This window comes from Odocoileus virginianus, chromosome 17 (assembly GCF_023699985.2).
Source record: "Odocoileus virginianus isolate 20LAN1187 ecotype Illinois chromosome 17, Ovbor_1.2, whole genome shotgun sequence".
NCBI lineage: Eukaryota > Metazoa > Chordata > Mammalia > Artiodactyla > Cervidae > Odocoileus > Odocoileus virginianus.
This window is the reverse complement of record NC_069690.1, coordinates 7,019,476-7,034,977: the sequence shown is the minus strand read 5'-3', so window position 1 is coordinate 7,034,977 and position 15,502 is coordinate 7,019,476. Positions and strand designations below refer to the sequence as shown.

Here is a 15,502-nt window from a genome sequence, read left to right as displayed (position 1 = left end):
GTGTAGACCACTGTGCATTTGTGATTACGTTCGCATAATCCCAAGGAAAAACTGGGAAAGATCCACATCAGGCCTCTCAGTTGTGGAAGAGGGGGAGGTTTGCACACTGATCTTGCATCCTGCAAATCTTCCCAGACTTGCCTATTTATTTATCCTTATCTGTAAATAGAGAAAGTCTTCTTTCTTTCAGGAAGAGAATTTTAAACTTCTTTAACAGGGATTCTCCAACTTGGCTGCCTGTTAGTATCGTCTGGGAAGCTTTAAAACCCCAAGGTGGCACCCAGATCAATTCAATCAGAATCTCAGGGTGAGACCTGGGCGTCAGGTTTTTTGTTTTTTAATCAACCCAGGTGATTTCAATGTGCAGTCAAGTTGGGGAATCACTGTTCCGTAACAACCTGCGCAAACCCCAAAAAAGGTGAGAGATTAAGGAGACTTGCTTTGTGTTCAATGTCTTTCACATAAAAAATTTAAAAAATGAAATTTGAGAAAGAAAAGAGGTTGGGGGGAAGGGGGCACTCAAGATAAGGCGGCACGTCCCTGGCCTGTTATCAGATCACATGCCACAGGCAGTGGGGTTCTGGAGCTGGGGCATGAACCAGGTTTTCTCCTCATCAGCAAATTCATACTCCACTACTTCATTAATGCGGCAACCCCAGAGTTGACAGCTGAGTCCCGTCGCACTCTAGTCACCCCTACTCTCAGGTGAGGGACAAAATGGGATGGGACAGGGAGGGAGAGAAAGAAGCCCATGTCTTAACAACCCAGAGCGGGCGGTCTCCTCACTCAACATTCCAGGGGCCCAATTTCTACAGTCTTAAAAATTAGGGTCTAAGTGGGGAGCTGCTATCCCAGACACAAACAGCTGGGAGAACCTGCCCCCACCCTCTGGAACTAAAGCTGATGGCAGGGGTCTGCTCTCCCGCAGGCCCCGCCCCACTCCCAGATCAGATCTGTGCCACCAAAAGGCGGGGTCACAGACACAGAGCCCCGCCGAGCTTTGGTCCTGCACCCAGGACACGCACACCGCAACCCAGCCCGTGCCAGGCCTCCCCTGCTGCCTCCCCGATCTGCTCCCATCCCAGTGCAGACTGGGGCCACGACACATGCCACCTGCCCACCTCACCCCTCAGCCCAGCTGGGTCCACGCTGAGGCTCAAGCTCCCAGCGAGAGTCACCACCAGAGTCCCACCCCGCCCAACAGGCCACTCAGTTAATGACAGCTCAGGAGACACTTTCTACATTGCCAAGCTGGACAAATACCCAAAAGGGCCTCAGAGAAGGCGGGTAACGCTGCTGCCGTGAAGCAATGTCACCCACCCCACAGGACCCAGGACATCCCAGTAGACCCCCAGCGCCCACCACTCACCCGGGCACTCAGCAGAGGAGCAGCAGCGGCTGGCCCTGCGCTGCCCGCCTCCCACAGAACTGCCCTGCTCCTGAACTAAGAGTGGGCAGACCCCCAGGCAGGAGGGGAGCGCAGAGCAGCAAGGGCACCAGGACCAGGGCCAGGAGCCCCTGGGAGGAGCAGCCACCCACCCAAAGGCACGCGGGCACTCAGGGCACCTCACAGGTAGCCCCGCTTCCCACCAGTCAGCAACTGCCCCCTCACTTCCTCGGCTCTTCTCTTGACCCTGGTCCTGTGCATGTGTGACTTGTGTTCTAACCTGAACCTCTGAAGATGCGAGTGGCATTTAGCACCACAGGTCTGACGGCCTCACACTCACGGGGAAGGCAGGTTCCTCCCCGAGGGCCTCCTACTGGGAGGCCAAGGACACGGCCTCCTGCTGGGAACAGCCTGGCAGAAAAATGCAGCAAGGACCTTAGCACTGGTGGGGAGGACGGCCTGGCTATTTTGAATCTGGAGGAACTGAATAGCTGCCTGTTTATTTTTAGCAGGTCCATTTGCTGGGGAATAGATGCAGGCTGGCTGGCTTCCCAGTGGTCACACAGAGCCCAAGGCTGGCACGTGCCACAGCCCTCCAAGGCTGCAGCATTCACCTGGACTCCCCAGGACCTAAAGAGAGTTCTTCCTTCTCCCAGAGGCACCTGCAGCTTCTCAGAAGAGCTTGCTGCTGCTGCTAAGTTGCTTCAGTTGTGGCCGACCCCGCGCGACTCCACAGACAGCAGCCCACCAGGCTCCTCTGTCCCTGGGATTCTCCAGGCAAGAATACCGGAGTGGGTTGCCATTTCCCTCTCCAATGCATGCATGCGTGTTAAGTCGTGTCTGACCCTGTGTGACCCTATGGACAGCAGCCCACCAGGCTCCTCCGTCCACAGGATTCTCTAGGCAAGGATATTGGAGTGGTTTGCCATTTCCTTCTCCACAGAAGAGCTTACCCCTAGGGAAATACTAGTCTCACCCCCAAGCCTGACGACCAGTCCAGTCACTGCAGTCTAGAGCCTTCTGCTAAATAAGAAGGCAAATTTCCAGGAGCTTTGTTAAACAAGAAAACAAGTGTTGGTCCCAGTAACTAAGTCAGTTTGGCTGCAGTTACTGTTAGAAAAAGAGTGGCATGTGACTCATGATGGGGTGGGGTGGGGGAACTGATCGTAACTCAAGAGCCAAGGGAACACCAAGAGACTCACAAGGCCAGTGTGGGCTTGGGCCTGGGTCCACTCCTGTGTTCTGAATGGACTTGCATACACTCTCCAAGTGGAAATCAGAACGTTTCTTCCAATGCTCGAGCATGATGTGTTCACTTTTGCTGAAGATGATCCTGGGGTGTTCACCAACAAGGGGTGCAAGACACCCCATCTCTAGAGTGTCCAGCACATCAAACTCTTGCTAAGGAGCTTCTCCTCTTAAGAGGGGCCTTCCAAGGACAGGAAATGGCTACGTGACCCAGAACCTAGAGCCCAGCACTTGCTGCCACCGCCTTCAGAAAACAGCAGGCTGCTGGCTAGGCCAACATCACCCCCACCGGCCCGCCCCCCTCACCACCCTCCAACCCGGAGGAAGGTCACACACACAAAGGTCTTTGCATAGGACTACCAGGGTGTCTCTGGATTTGTACAGGATGCATTTACCCAATTCCCCATCAGGCTGAGGTTATGCACATACATTTAAACCATGCAAATAAAAGCTTCCTGTCACCAGAAGCTGACAATGCCAATGGAAGACTCTGGGTGTCTCTCACACACAGAACTGCACCAAGCTGAGCCCACCTTCAGAAGTGGCAAAGAGAACTGACCCCAGGAGGCTGTCTCGAAGAAGGCCAGGGTCTCCTTAGGTTGTAATGGGGCTGAAGACAGAAACTGAGCTTCTAAACCAAGATGCCCTGGGGGGTGGAGGGGGCAGCAGAGAGGAGGAGAGAGTTGGGAGCTGGAGTCAAAGGCTGGTGGGGGAGGACAAAGGAGTGTGACCTCTGCCGTGATGAGGGCAGAAAGAAGCTGTGGCAGCTGAGACTCAGCCAAAGCAGAGCAGGTCGCCAGACGCAAAGGCCTGGGCCATCCCCGAGGGGCGACCGCAGGCTAGGACTAGAGGCCACTTAGTCACAAGGGGCTCCTGGGCACTGGCAACAGGACCAGGGTAACAGAGGAATGGAACCTTAAATTTAATGTTAACTTAAAGGTACGTGCAGTGAGTGGCTACCTAGCACACGGAGCACAAACGCAGAGCCAGAGGGCGTCCTCAGAGACCTGGAGGAGACATGAGAGTGGACAAACGGCACGACGGCCAGAGCCTACCTCGCCGGGCAGAGTGTGGCGCTGCCCTGAGGGTGCGGGACGGTGGTGCGCTGGGCCGCAGACCCTCAGCAGCATGACTGAGGCCCCGGGATCAGAGTGCCGCGGCCATCCTCAGGCGGTTGGTCTCGCCCAGCCCGTGCTCACAGGGTTGTTACCTTCATCCTTAGGGGGCCTGGCTGGGCTGTGACTCATGTAAGCACCCTAGAGATTCCACACTAGCTCACAGAGAGGGCTGTCTCCACACCCTCCATTGTGATGGCCCAGCGCAGCAGCAGGGCAGCCAGCACGGCCAGCCCTGCCACGCTGCCCACCCTGGCGGGACCTGCGGCCTTCCCGGCTGCCCTCCAGGAGACTGGAGGCTTCTCCCAGTAATGTCTGGGTGAGGCGATCGGCTCAGGGAAGCCTTCTCCTGCTGAAGCAGAAACTTGGGGTCTGGTACCAGAGCTCCAGGTAAGAAGCCAGAAGCAAAATATCCCATCTGGACATGGTCTCAAATCAAGACCTCCTCCTCCTCCAGCTCAGGTCAAAATTAAACTTCCAGTTTGGAAAACATCAGAAACCAGAAACTCACACAAGGAGACAAGGAATGCCCCAAATACCCCCACTCCTCTGACTAAACCCACAAACATCTAGCCTCGTTCAGCTTCAGGTGATAAAAACAACATCTCCAACAAAAACCTTCCCACTGCATCCCCTGAACGACAATATCACATCCATCTTGCCCCTCATCCCCGGCTCCTGGCAACCTTCTTGCTTTACCAGTGAATTCTGACAGGTCTCTGAGGACGGTGACAGATCAGGTGCCAGGGAAGTGCTCCCAGGCACATGGAGTTCCCACCCATGACCACAGAACACAAGACTGCCCCAAAGACACGAAGGTGCGCCTGAACAGCAAGCTCAGCTGAAAGCTATTAAGGACGGCACATGCCTTCAAGAGGAATCAGAAAAGACGCTGAGGAGAGGCAGAAGGCACGAAGGGGTAGTTAGACACTGACTTCCCAAATGGCAGACAGTGCAACAGGACTAACTCAGAAATGACATAAACGCATAAGGTAGTTTCTACTCAACACAAAATTCATTGGTGCCAACAAGGCACACAGTTCATCGGGGCACAGACATGAACCAGACAGAAACATGGCCCTCTTTCAAGCCCTTCCATTTCTCTGGGGGAAAAGCCCCCAGTGACGTCTTCCTCAGTTGGCCTGGTCCTGCCACTGACCAGCTGACAAGTTCAGCCCAAGAGTCAATCAAGTGTCCTGATTGGGGGGGAGGGATCTGGCCACCAGATGTCCCAGATCTGACTGTCCCGGGTAAGAGAAGACGCGAGCATGAACGGCAGCACTGGGACAGTCAGGCGGGGCGGGGGTGCGCGTTTAGCACGCAGACTTTCACTCTTGCCACAACCTGGTACCCAAATCTGGATCCCCTCTCATTTCAACTACTCGGAGAGTAAAGCCGGTCTTTTGCGGGCGTGGTGCTGATAGAAGGGATCTGAGGGCCTGGCCTTCTCTGCCGTCTTTCCACCAACCCTTCACCTTCGGCCACACAGCCCCAACCCATGCCTTCAAACGGACCTGTCCTTGTGCTCAGAGTGGCTTGCTTCTGGCTGGCTGCCCACCTTCGCACACGTCCAAGGCAAGACCAGGGAGTGAAAGAAGAAAGGAGGGGAAGGAAGCAACACAAGCGAAGGGGAGCAGGAGGCTCCAGGACGCAGGGGCCCCGGGATGCTGAGCACGCGGTGAGCATGAGGGGCTCCCACCAGCGGACTGCAGCGGCCAAGGCCTGGGGAGAGCCAGAGGCTGGAGAGAGAGTCAGAGAACACCAAGCTAAAGAAACACAGGAAACCAAGGAGGGCAGGAGGAGGAAGCGGGAAGACCAGAGGGGAAACTCGGAGAACCAAGAACTCTGCAACCGTGGCAGTATAAATACCACAACCCTGTAACGTGACCAAATGCTGAGCTGCCCCTCTACTGAGACGGCGAGGGAGGGGGAATGGGCAGGAATCGGCCAAGTCCTTATCTTCCAGAGTAGAAAAACAAAACAGACAATACTTTTTAAAAGGAAGGACGGGAAAAAAGAAAGAAAGTAGTCCACTACTTAGAAACACAGCCCGCCCTCCTTACCCATGGATGCAGAACCCGAGGACAGAGCCTACAGGGCCGTGAACATGCGAGGGTTTGGATATGCGGAGGTCTGGACCCGACCCCCAGGAGACCCAGAAGTACTCGGGAGGGAGGCCAGCCCCCTCCAGAAGGGGTCAGGACAGGTGGGCAAACACTCTGGGCAAAGGGCTATTCTTTCAAGCCTTGGCAGAGTCAAGTCAAATCTTTCTACAAGCAACCCTATGATAAAAAATTAATACATTCCTAAGTATTAACTACAACGGATATTCTATTACCAAACAACTTTTACCTATATGATTAATACGTATTAGCGCTAATCCATCTATGTACAAACTTATACTGCTTTATTTTCAAATAATAACTGATAGCAATCTTGCTTCAAGAAACCCCCAACCACCCCTCTGACACACAGCAACAATCAGAAAGAGAACATGCTTACTGAGGTCAAGCTAGCCTCAGGCAGCAGAACCCCTCAGAGCCAGCAGTTTAATAAAGATTAAATACCCACAGGGAGCCAGGTTCCACCGCAGATTGGAGAGCCCTCAGGAAGCAAAGATGGGGGGGTAGGGAGTCACATTTCAAGTAACAAGACAACACTGCAGAGATGGGGAACCCATGTAAGAAACCTGAAGCCTCTCAACAAGTTCAGAGCGCCGAGCCCTGGGCATCCCCTCATGCAGTGGATTAACTATGCTCCTGTGCAACCTGATTGTCACCCTGCTTATGTAACTCATATGCAGAGCACATCAGGAGAAACGCTGGGCTGGAGGAAGCACAAGCTGGAATCAAGATTGCAGGAGAAATATCAATAACCTCAGATATGCAGATGACACCACCCTTATAGCAGAAAGTGAAGAGGAACTAAAGAGCCTCTTGATGAAAGTGAAAGAGGAGAGTGGAAAAGTTGGCTTAAAGCTCAACATTCAGGAAACTAAGATCATGGCATCCGGTCCCATCACTTCATGGCAAAGAGATGACTTTGTTTTTTTGGGCTCCAAAATCACTGCAGATGGTGACTGCAGCCATGAAATTAAAAGACGGTTACTCCCTGGAAGGAAAGTTATTACAAACTTAGACAGAGACATTACTTTGCCAACAAAGATCCATCTAGTCAAAGCTATGGTTTTTCCAGTGGTCATGTATGGATGTGAGAGTTGGATTATAAAAAAAGCTGAACGCCGAAAAATTGATACTTTTGAACTGTGGTGTTGGAGAAGACTCTTGAGAGTCCCTTGGACTGCAAGGAGGTCCAACCAGTACATCCTAAAGGAGATCAGTCCTGGGTGTTCACTGGAAGGACTGATGCTGAAGCTGAAACTCCAATACTTTGGCCACCTCATGTGAAGAGTTGACCCACTGGAAAAGACCCTGATGCTGGGAGGGATTGGGGGCAGGAGGAGAAGGGGACGACAGAGGATGAGATGGCGGGATGGCATCATCGACTCGATGGACATGGGTTTGGCTGGACTCAGGGAGCTGGCGATGGACAGGGAGGCCTGGCGTGCTGCAGTCCACAGGATCACAAAGAGTCGGACACGACTGAGCGAATGAACTGAACTGCATCCTGAACGGTACCATCTGGGAGAGCTGAGAAAATGTGTAGTTTAGACGAGGAGCCTGGGCCGAGGAAAGCCGGATGGAGCCTGCCCGGGAGAGGGGGAGCTTGAGCTCCAGACAGCACAGTCAGTGAAGGTCTCTGCAGAGGTGGCAGCAGCGTGAACAGCAAGGAGCAGCTCTGCCAAGACCTGAGAGGACGGGAAAGGAGGTGGAGAAGTTCCAGCGGGGAGAAGCCAGGCCAGAGTCCTGCGGCAGTCACAAGGCTGGCTGACTCAAGAGCCGGCAGAGGCGGAGGTCAGGACGGGACTGCGGGCTGCTGCCCGAGGAGCCGTTCCTGGCACCGTTGGGCAAATGCTGAGCTAAAGGCGAAGCACCTGGGGGAACAGGCTCACCCAACTCCCTTCAGAGAGGGTGCCCCAAGAGCCAAGGGACTGCAGGTTCTTAATAAACAGAAGCTGACTGCAGAATCCACTCCAGGACAGAGCGCCTCTGTGGCTGGTGGCACAGCAGGGACGCGCAGGGTGAGACAAGAGGTTCCCTGAGCAAATTCATCTGCCAGGAAGCCCCGGGGGCACACCCCTCATTAGCCTTGGGGAACTGCAGCTAACTGTTACCCTCAGCCCTTCACACCTTCAAACAAATCTGTCAGAATAAGGGGGCCCAGGCCCCCTCCGCCGAGCGGGGTTGGGGACAGAGGGCAGTGACGGACAGACACACACACACACACATACACGCAGCCAGAAGTCCTGGCCACTTCTTTCAATCAGACTTTGCAAAAACAATCTTGCTCTCCAGCCAACATAAACCATAGGCAACAGAGGACCTTATATGGCTTGAAGCTTCCTTAATCAGAAACAGGGAGAGGGGCTGGAGCTGGCAGCTCCGAGTTACAGGAAAGAAGGAACGCGGGAGGGGCAGGGGGAGAAAGGAGGGCGATGAGGAACAAAACGTATTTGTCAACCCCCTTTTTCATCTCTTTTGGGCCTCAGTGACTCCCCAGGAAGAATTCCCCGTGAACGGCATGAGTTTCCCTTCTCTCGTGGTTTTCCTTTGGCTTAAGCCAGAGGACGCCGGTTACCAGGCTGCGGTTCTTTAGTGGCCGGTCCTCAGGCTGGGTGAGTTCCATGGAAACAGAACCCAGCCGCAGGGTCGTCTTTCCCCAGGACGGCAGTCCTGACCTACAAGCATCCGCTCAGAAGGCTGCCTCGGTCATATGTCTGCCTGCCCAGGAGACAGGGCTGGGTCCCTGCCACAGGTCGCAACAGGAGTGGCAGCCCCGGGGACCTCATGAGTGGACACTCCCACACCCACGGCCCCTACGACGGTCTCCAGGGGGGCTTTCTTCTCCTCCCTCCCTGATTAAGAGAGGCGGCGGCTTTGGCACTAGGACCTGCCCCACACACTGAAGCCGCATGCACTTGGCCCTCCTAAAGGAACCACCTGCTAAAAATAGCATGACAGCACATGCTTGGCAGGGCAGGCCGCACCAAACTCAAAGGACAAAGCGAGGAGGTTATTCTCAGGCCCAGCCCATGCAGCTCCAGGCAAGTCACTCCTTTCTCTTTGGAGGGACAGGAAGGGGGAGGTGAGTGGGGTGGAAATCCACAGGGCGGGGGAGGGGGGTGGAAACCTGTCCCCCAAGCCAAGGCTGGAGGGAAGTGATGGGGGCGGCAGGGCGGCCTGGGCCGCCGCCTCCAACAGGGACCAAGCTGCTCTGGGCTGCAGCCTGCTGAGGGCCAGGGGACTGTCCCGTGACCCTGTGCGAGGTCTGACAGGCCACACTATTATTAGCCAAGGACTGAGTGGCTTCACAGTGGCCTTTTCAGCCAGGTGACTGAACTAAGCCATAGAGTCTTCAGAGCAGTTTTCCTGGCCCTAAGGCAGGGCTACCTCGCTTAGGAGGCTGTCTGCTCTTAGTCCCTGCCATTATTGTGCAGCTCGAAGGCACTGGACGGTTGCATAATTCCGACGATAAAAACACTGGAAATATAAGGGCGTTAAAGATCCTTAACTCCCGTTTCCCGTAAAATAACACTGAAAGAAATGAGATACAAATACCTCCCTCCCAGGGCTGAATGAGGCTGGAATGATCTAACAGTCTGACTCAGTTTGCGGGATAAATAATTTTATGTTTCAAAAGCCTGGTTTCACTTTCTGGATGAGGATGGAAGGGTAACAGGGCAGTTAATAAGAAAGAACCTCAAAGGGCCCGACCCAGCCCAGCCCTGTGTCCCGGAATCAGCTTCCTTTTCGCAGGGCCTTGGCTTCCTCATACACAAACTAGAAATTCTTAACCTCATAGGGATGAGAGAGAATAAAAAGGGAATATCATGTGCAAAAACCCTCCTAAGTTATCACGTATACAGCAGATGCTCAATAAATGTCTTAGAAATCTTCTACTGTCAGGCTCCAAGAAAAGAGTTCATATTATATGCCAAAGGCCAGTCTAGCAGGGTTCAAACTAAGCACACCCAAGACTAGATGAGGGGCATATGGATATAAAGCCTGCTCCCCAGAGCCAGACCCACACCAACACCTGGGGATGCCCACTGAGAACCAACTCTCCCCAAAGCCTTCGGTAAAGACAGGCTTCCTGCCGCTGAGACGGCCTGCAAGGACAGAATGAAAATGACACTTGTCTGTAGGTGCGCGCAACCTGGCTTAGAAAGGCCATGCTGGGGTCCTGCAGAAGTCACCCGGCGACTGGAAGGACCAAACAGCAAGTCTGCTGACACGACGACCAAGGCCAATGAGCACAGGCCTTAGAGAACCAGCGAGGACCTTTACGATGATCAACACTCTCTCAAGCCAAGATGGCTTTCCAAAGGCTTAGTGTCTGGCCCTTCGCTTCTCACTCCCATCCCCAGACCCCGTGCTACACGCCTCTCTCAAACCGTTTCATAATTGATCACTGCCCTCCAAACTGGCAGACCAGAACTTACTTCTGGACATGCCATGGAGAGAGCTGATACATAACTTGTCACCAAAGACGTTGGGTTTGTGCAATAAAGAAGACTAAGGTCAAACACGTGATGCTTTATAAGGAGAGACAATGAAGCTTTTAGAGTTGGGCAAAGAACTAAGACCAGTGCTGTCCAACAGAGCTTTCGGTGATGATGAAAACATTCCTGATCTGCACTGTCCAGTACCGCAGCCTTGGGCCACATGAAGCTATGTGAGCATGTGAAATGTGACTAATGTCACCAAGGAGCCTAATTCTTAAAATTTCCTTAATGCTTTAAAAAGTTTAAATTTAACTAGCTACCCACAACGAGTAGCTATCTATAGGACAAGGCAGCTCTACACCCTCAGCCCTAAGGATGGATTCAGGAAAATAAAGACATAGTAAAAATAAAAACATTTAATACAGTAGCACCTGAGAACTAAGTGAACTTCAAATGCACTTAAAACAGTGGATTGACCTTTGGCTTGTACTATCCTGGCATCCCTGGCCCAAACATACCCCACCCTGCAGGCAACTCCACCCCCCAGCAGTTGTAAGGGGCAGACTAACTCCAGGGCTCCCAGAAGCACAATCTGAATGCAATTTATGCTGACTAACTTTATTCCCCCAGCTGCAGAAACTGAGACCTGCCCGGAACTCCAGCCAGGTTTCAGCCTAGAAAGCTGTAGAGACCTCAACCTCCACCCCCCTCTGCCATCCCCAATCAAGACTTCTGTTAGCTAAACCCTCAGGGATGAAACAAGTCCCCTCAGCATGCCACAGCTTTACTTCCAGAACTTTCCTGGGGCTCTACTCTGTTCCTAAGTGCATGGGCCTCAGTGAGGACCAGCTAAGCGGAGGCAGCCAGCCTGTACTGCCAGATGGGGACAGAAAGTGTAGCATCAACTTCTGCAAACTTATCAAACTGAGCTGTAGAAACATTTCAGATGGCAAGAACTGGACAGAACAAGGACCACTTAGCAGCACCACACAGGAGGAGGAAAAGGACACCCTGAAAGGTCCTTAAGACTGAAAGCCAGTCCTCAGAATGCTGAACGATAACGCGCACTCCTTTTACTGCAATAATCTGCTTAGGAAGCAACAGAAAGAGCAGAACCATGGACCTGACGACTCCGTGTTCTTCTCACAAAAGCCCTCCAGAGGACTGAGAGCAAGTCCAAACCCAAATTAAGTCAGCTTCTCTATCCTTCAATTTGTATTTTTACTTGCCACTGAAACAATCCCGAATGACCTCCAGCATCACCCTCACCCTCCTCAACTATACTCAGAAGTGTGAGGATTAAAGGATTAGGGAGGCGTCTGCTTGTAACTCACCAGCAACGAAAAGGCGTCCCCTAAATTTTAGCTTGTCTCCACAAGTGACTTCTTCAGCCACTCTGTCCTACCCAAAGCACTGTTCTTGTTCTGCACTGCCCAAGTTTAAAATTAGGTACGAGGGCCAGCAGGCCAGCGAAAATGCCACACACAATCGGCACTTGATGTTAATAATTGAAGGTGAAATCTGTGTGAGGCATTACACCAGAAAGGGATGTAGAAGAAACGATGTGCCCTAGAAATGAAGATCTGGGATTAAAACATATCCCATACAGATTAGCAACTCAAATAACATGAGATGATTTCAATGGGCTAAGAGGCCCATAAGGACCGGCCTCCTCCCCAGAGGAGAGAAACCCTACATGGCAGGCTGAAGGTATTAACTCACACCCAAACTTCCCCACCAGAGCACAACAGTCCACACTGCAGAGAAGCCCCCTCATTCAAGACTCGCAGGGGAGATTAGGAAGGAAGCACTTGGGGAGAATGGGCTGGAAAGCACCAGCTCACCAGGCACGTGGCTTGAGCCAGGAAGCTGGCTGGCAATGTGTAGGAAGCCAATTTTTCCTTCTTCCAACCAAGTTTTCAGGTGAGAGGTTGGGGAATAGAGTCCTTTTATTAATATTCAAGTCACTTAACAGATTCAAGAGAAACAAAGTCAGTCTCAGAGACTCTTTAGAAGGGGGTAAAAAACAATGTGTGAGTACCCAACATGTGCCAGGCACAGCGCTGCACCCCACAAATATCTCAATTTGTCTTGAGGATGAAAGACTGAAAACCTTAAAACTAGCCTACACCCACAAACGATGATTTTGACCTGGCCTGGGCTCAACGCCCAAGAATAATTTGCATTACTAGGTAGAACAAATTACTTTAAAATATTGACGCTGAGCAACCTTATACTGGAGACATATCTCCTTGGCACCTGAGCAGCCACTTCCAACAGACAGCCTCACTGACACCCGGCAGTGGCCAAGTACCTGTACTTCCTAGAAACAGCGGGGAGGAAGAACTGGTAGTCAAACAAAGAGCTAGACAGCAGACCAGTCCCACTCACAGGCTGGGAGGGGATCAGTTATCTGTAACTTCAGGGGCCATCACCTGACAATACGTGGGACAATAGAGCCTATTTAATTCAGAAAGGCACCAAGGCTTCAGTGATTTGCATACCTGTAGGATCCAGAGAACCTACTACAGCCCAAGGCCATTCTTCATCTAAACACACACCCAGGAATTACTACCCGGAACCCGTGAAACAAGTTCAGAAGTTAAAGAGGAAAGGTTCAACACAAGTCAAAAAAAGCTCCCCCGAGACTACTTCACTTGTCTCCAGTGCTAAGAATGTCTTAAATCATCAGCAGGTGAATCCCTCGAACTTCAAGAGCAGAGGAATTTGACAGACGGGCACATCATGCTCCCCTCTCTTCTCTTCAAAGATGCTCTGTACCTTTAAGAGCAAAAGGGCTGGGCACTGCTAACAGCTCAAACTTCTAATTCGAATTTTAAAAAAATTATTTGGGAAGGACTTAGTTCCAAGAATAAGGCAGCAAGGTAAGGTTACTAGTTCCCAGAATTGATAGCTTTTTGTGAATGGGGTTTCTTAATCAATCATTTCGACAAAGGAAGTGGGGGTATTGGAGAGCAAACCAACCAACAGATATGACTGTACCGAATGTCCAGCCACCCAGATTAACCTACAGGAGATACATTTAAACACCAGACAGCCTGTACTTCCGCAGGGGAAAGACAGCTAGTTCGACCCCACGGCTCTGCCCATACACCCGACACGACTTGAGAGGCCTCCTCTGACACCTGTAGTTCTGTGCACCGGGCTGGTGTTAGCGGAGGACGAGGGGGCAAGAAGGCGCCCGCCAACCTCGGCATCTCCGCGGGAAAGGGGGACGGCGAAACGCCTGGTCTTCCCAACCAGTCGACAGGGCACCAACCACCTGCCACCAACAGCTCCTGTCCTTCTCTGGGCCTCCTCCGGGGGAGGGAAACAGGAGCGACCGTACCCACGGTGGCACAAAACAGGAGAGCTGGTGAAAGCTCGCCCCCTAGGCATCCAGACCAAAGCCTGCCCACGCACACTGGGACCTGGAACCCCGAAATCAGCGTGCTCCCGCCGGGCCGAGCGGGGCGCGGGCGCCACGCGGTTCGGGAGCCAGGCGCCCCGGGGTGCGAGGTCAGCGGGCGCCCGGGGCAGTACGGCCTCCGCCTCCCCGGACACCCTGTAAAGGGCCTGGGAGAGCTTGTCTTCGAGAGAGACACCAAGCCCTCGATACCGGGACCCTAAACCTCCCTTCTCCCATAGCAAGGTTCCAAGCACAGCCGATCTCCGAGCTCAGCCTCGCGGTCCCGCAGACCGAGCCCCCGAGCCCTGAGTTCGCTGCGTGCCGCTCCCAGGGGCTGGGCTGCCCGCTCGGGTGTGCCACCGCCGGGCCTCGGTGCGGCGCAACCCGGGGCACGACGGGGGAGCCCAGAAGTTGGGGGAGCTCTCTTTAGGGACCAGCTCAGCTCCAACCCCGGAGGGGGCGGGGGGAAGGGCGCCCGCGGGCCTTCGGACACTCCCGCGCCCTTGTGAGCACCTGGCCCTGCCCGCCGCAGCCGCCTCTCCGGGCGCAGGCCGGGCGCACGCGACCTTTGAAAGGGAAGCGCGCGCGAGGCCGGGCGACCTTGGGTGGGACGCACTGGCGTCCGCGCCCCGGGAGGGTGTGAGCCGCAGCTCCGGGAAAGTTAAGCCGCGGAGAGGTGGACGGAACGCCGCGCCCGCGCTTCCCGCCCCCCGGGGACGGGGACGCGCGCGGAGGGTCCCGCGAGGCTGCAGAGGGCGGCCGCGGCCGGCCACCAGAGGGGCATCAGGCGGGGCCCGGCGGGACGCGCGGGCGGCGGGAGGGAGAGGGCCTGTCTGACAGGCGGCGACGGCCCGGGCGCCTCCGCGCGAGCTCTGCGTCGGGCGCCTCAGCACCGCCCCGACGGCGCCGCCCCCGGGGTCCCCGCAGGTGCTGCCCGTTTCACCGGCGGCCCCCACTTACCGCCCCTCAGCCCCCGTCGGCGTGCAGAGTCCTCGCGCCGCCGCCGCCCCCCCGGCCCCCGCCTCTGCGCGCGGCCCCTCAGCGGAACGCTCCGGCCGCTCCCCCACGTGCTCGGCCGGGCCGGGGGAACACAGACACATTAAATACCGAGGACGCGCGGCGACGTGCCCGCGGCGCGACGCAGGCCCCGCCCCCCGCCCTCGTGCCCCCACGCCAGCCCGCCGCCCCTGCGCGTGCGCGCCGCTCCCGGCCGCGCCAGAGGGGGCGCGGTCTAGAGCGCTCTGCCGCCGCCCGCCGTCCGCCGCTGCCGCCGCCGCCGCCGGGCGCTGCCCGTGCTCTCGCGAGATGAGCTGTCGTCTCGGTGGGGCTCGGGAGACAGGCCGCGCTGGATGCTCTGGGACGCTTCTCGCGCGTTTCCGTCGGCGAAGCTCCGAGCTCTGCGCGCGTTAGCCCGCCTCGGCCGCGGGCGGTCTACGGGGCTGGTGAGACCGTCTGCCTGCTCCGGGATAGGGAGGCCCCTGGAACAGGATGAGGGGCCGCTGATGGGCAGCGCTTCCCTAGCCTTCACTTAAATAGATATATTCAGTGTGATTCATCATTGCATTGTACTCATGATTTGGTGATATTTAATAGTTGCACGATAACTGCATAGTGGGAGTGCCGGTCACAACTCAAATGTCACTCTTGCCCGTTTTCACAACTTCGTGATGTCGAAATGACACACTTCGCTCTAAAGACGGTTGGGGTTTGGAATAATTCTTGCCAAGAGGAAACAGGAAAATAAGTTGCGCCCCCGGTAGGCTGCAGTCCTTGGGGTC

At 54.7% G+C, this 15,502-nt stretch overlaps 1 protein-coding gene across 5 annotated transcripts in view; it reads right to left on the bottom strand.

Moving 5' to 3' along the window:
• Positions 1 to 14,855, bottom strand: part of AKAP1 (A-kinase anchoring protein 1) — a 33,411-nt gene extending 18,556 nt beyond the window's left edge. For 2 of the 5 annotated variants that reach the window (XM_070478490.1, XM_070478491.1), the window contains exon 1: positions 14,685 to 14,855. The gene's annotated coding sequence lies outside the window, so the exon portion shown is untranslated. Of the gene's footprint in view, positions 1 to 2,589; positions 2,884 to 3,690; positions 6,594 to 14,684 lie in introns of those variants that run through there. The other 3 variants (XM_020888931.2, XM_020888929.2, XM_020888930.2) reach the window with 3 other exon arrangements.
• Positions 14,856 to 15,502: the final 647 nt, after the last annotated feature.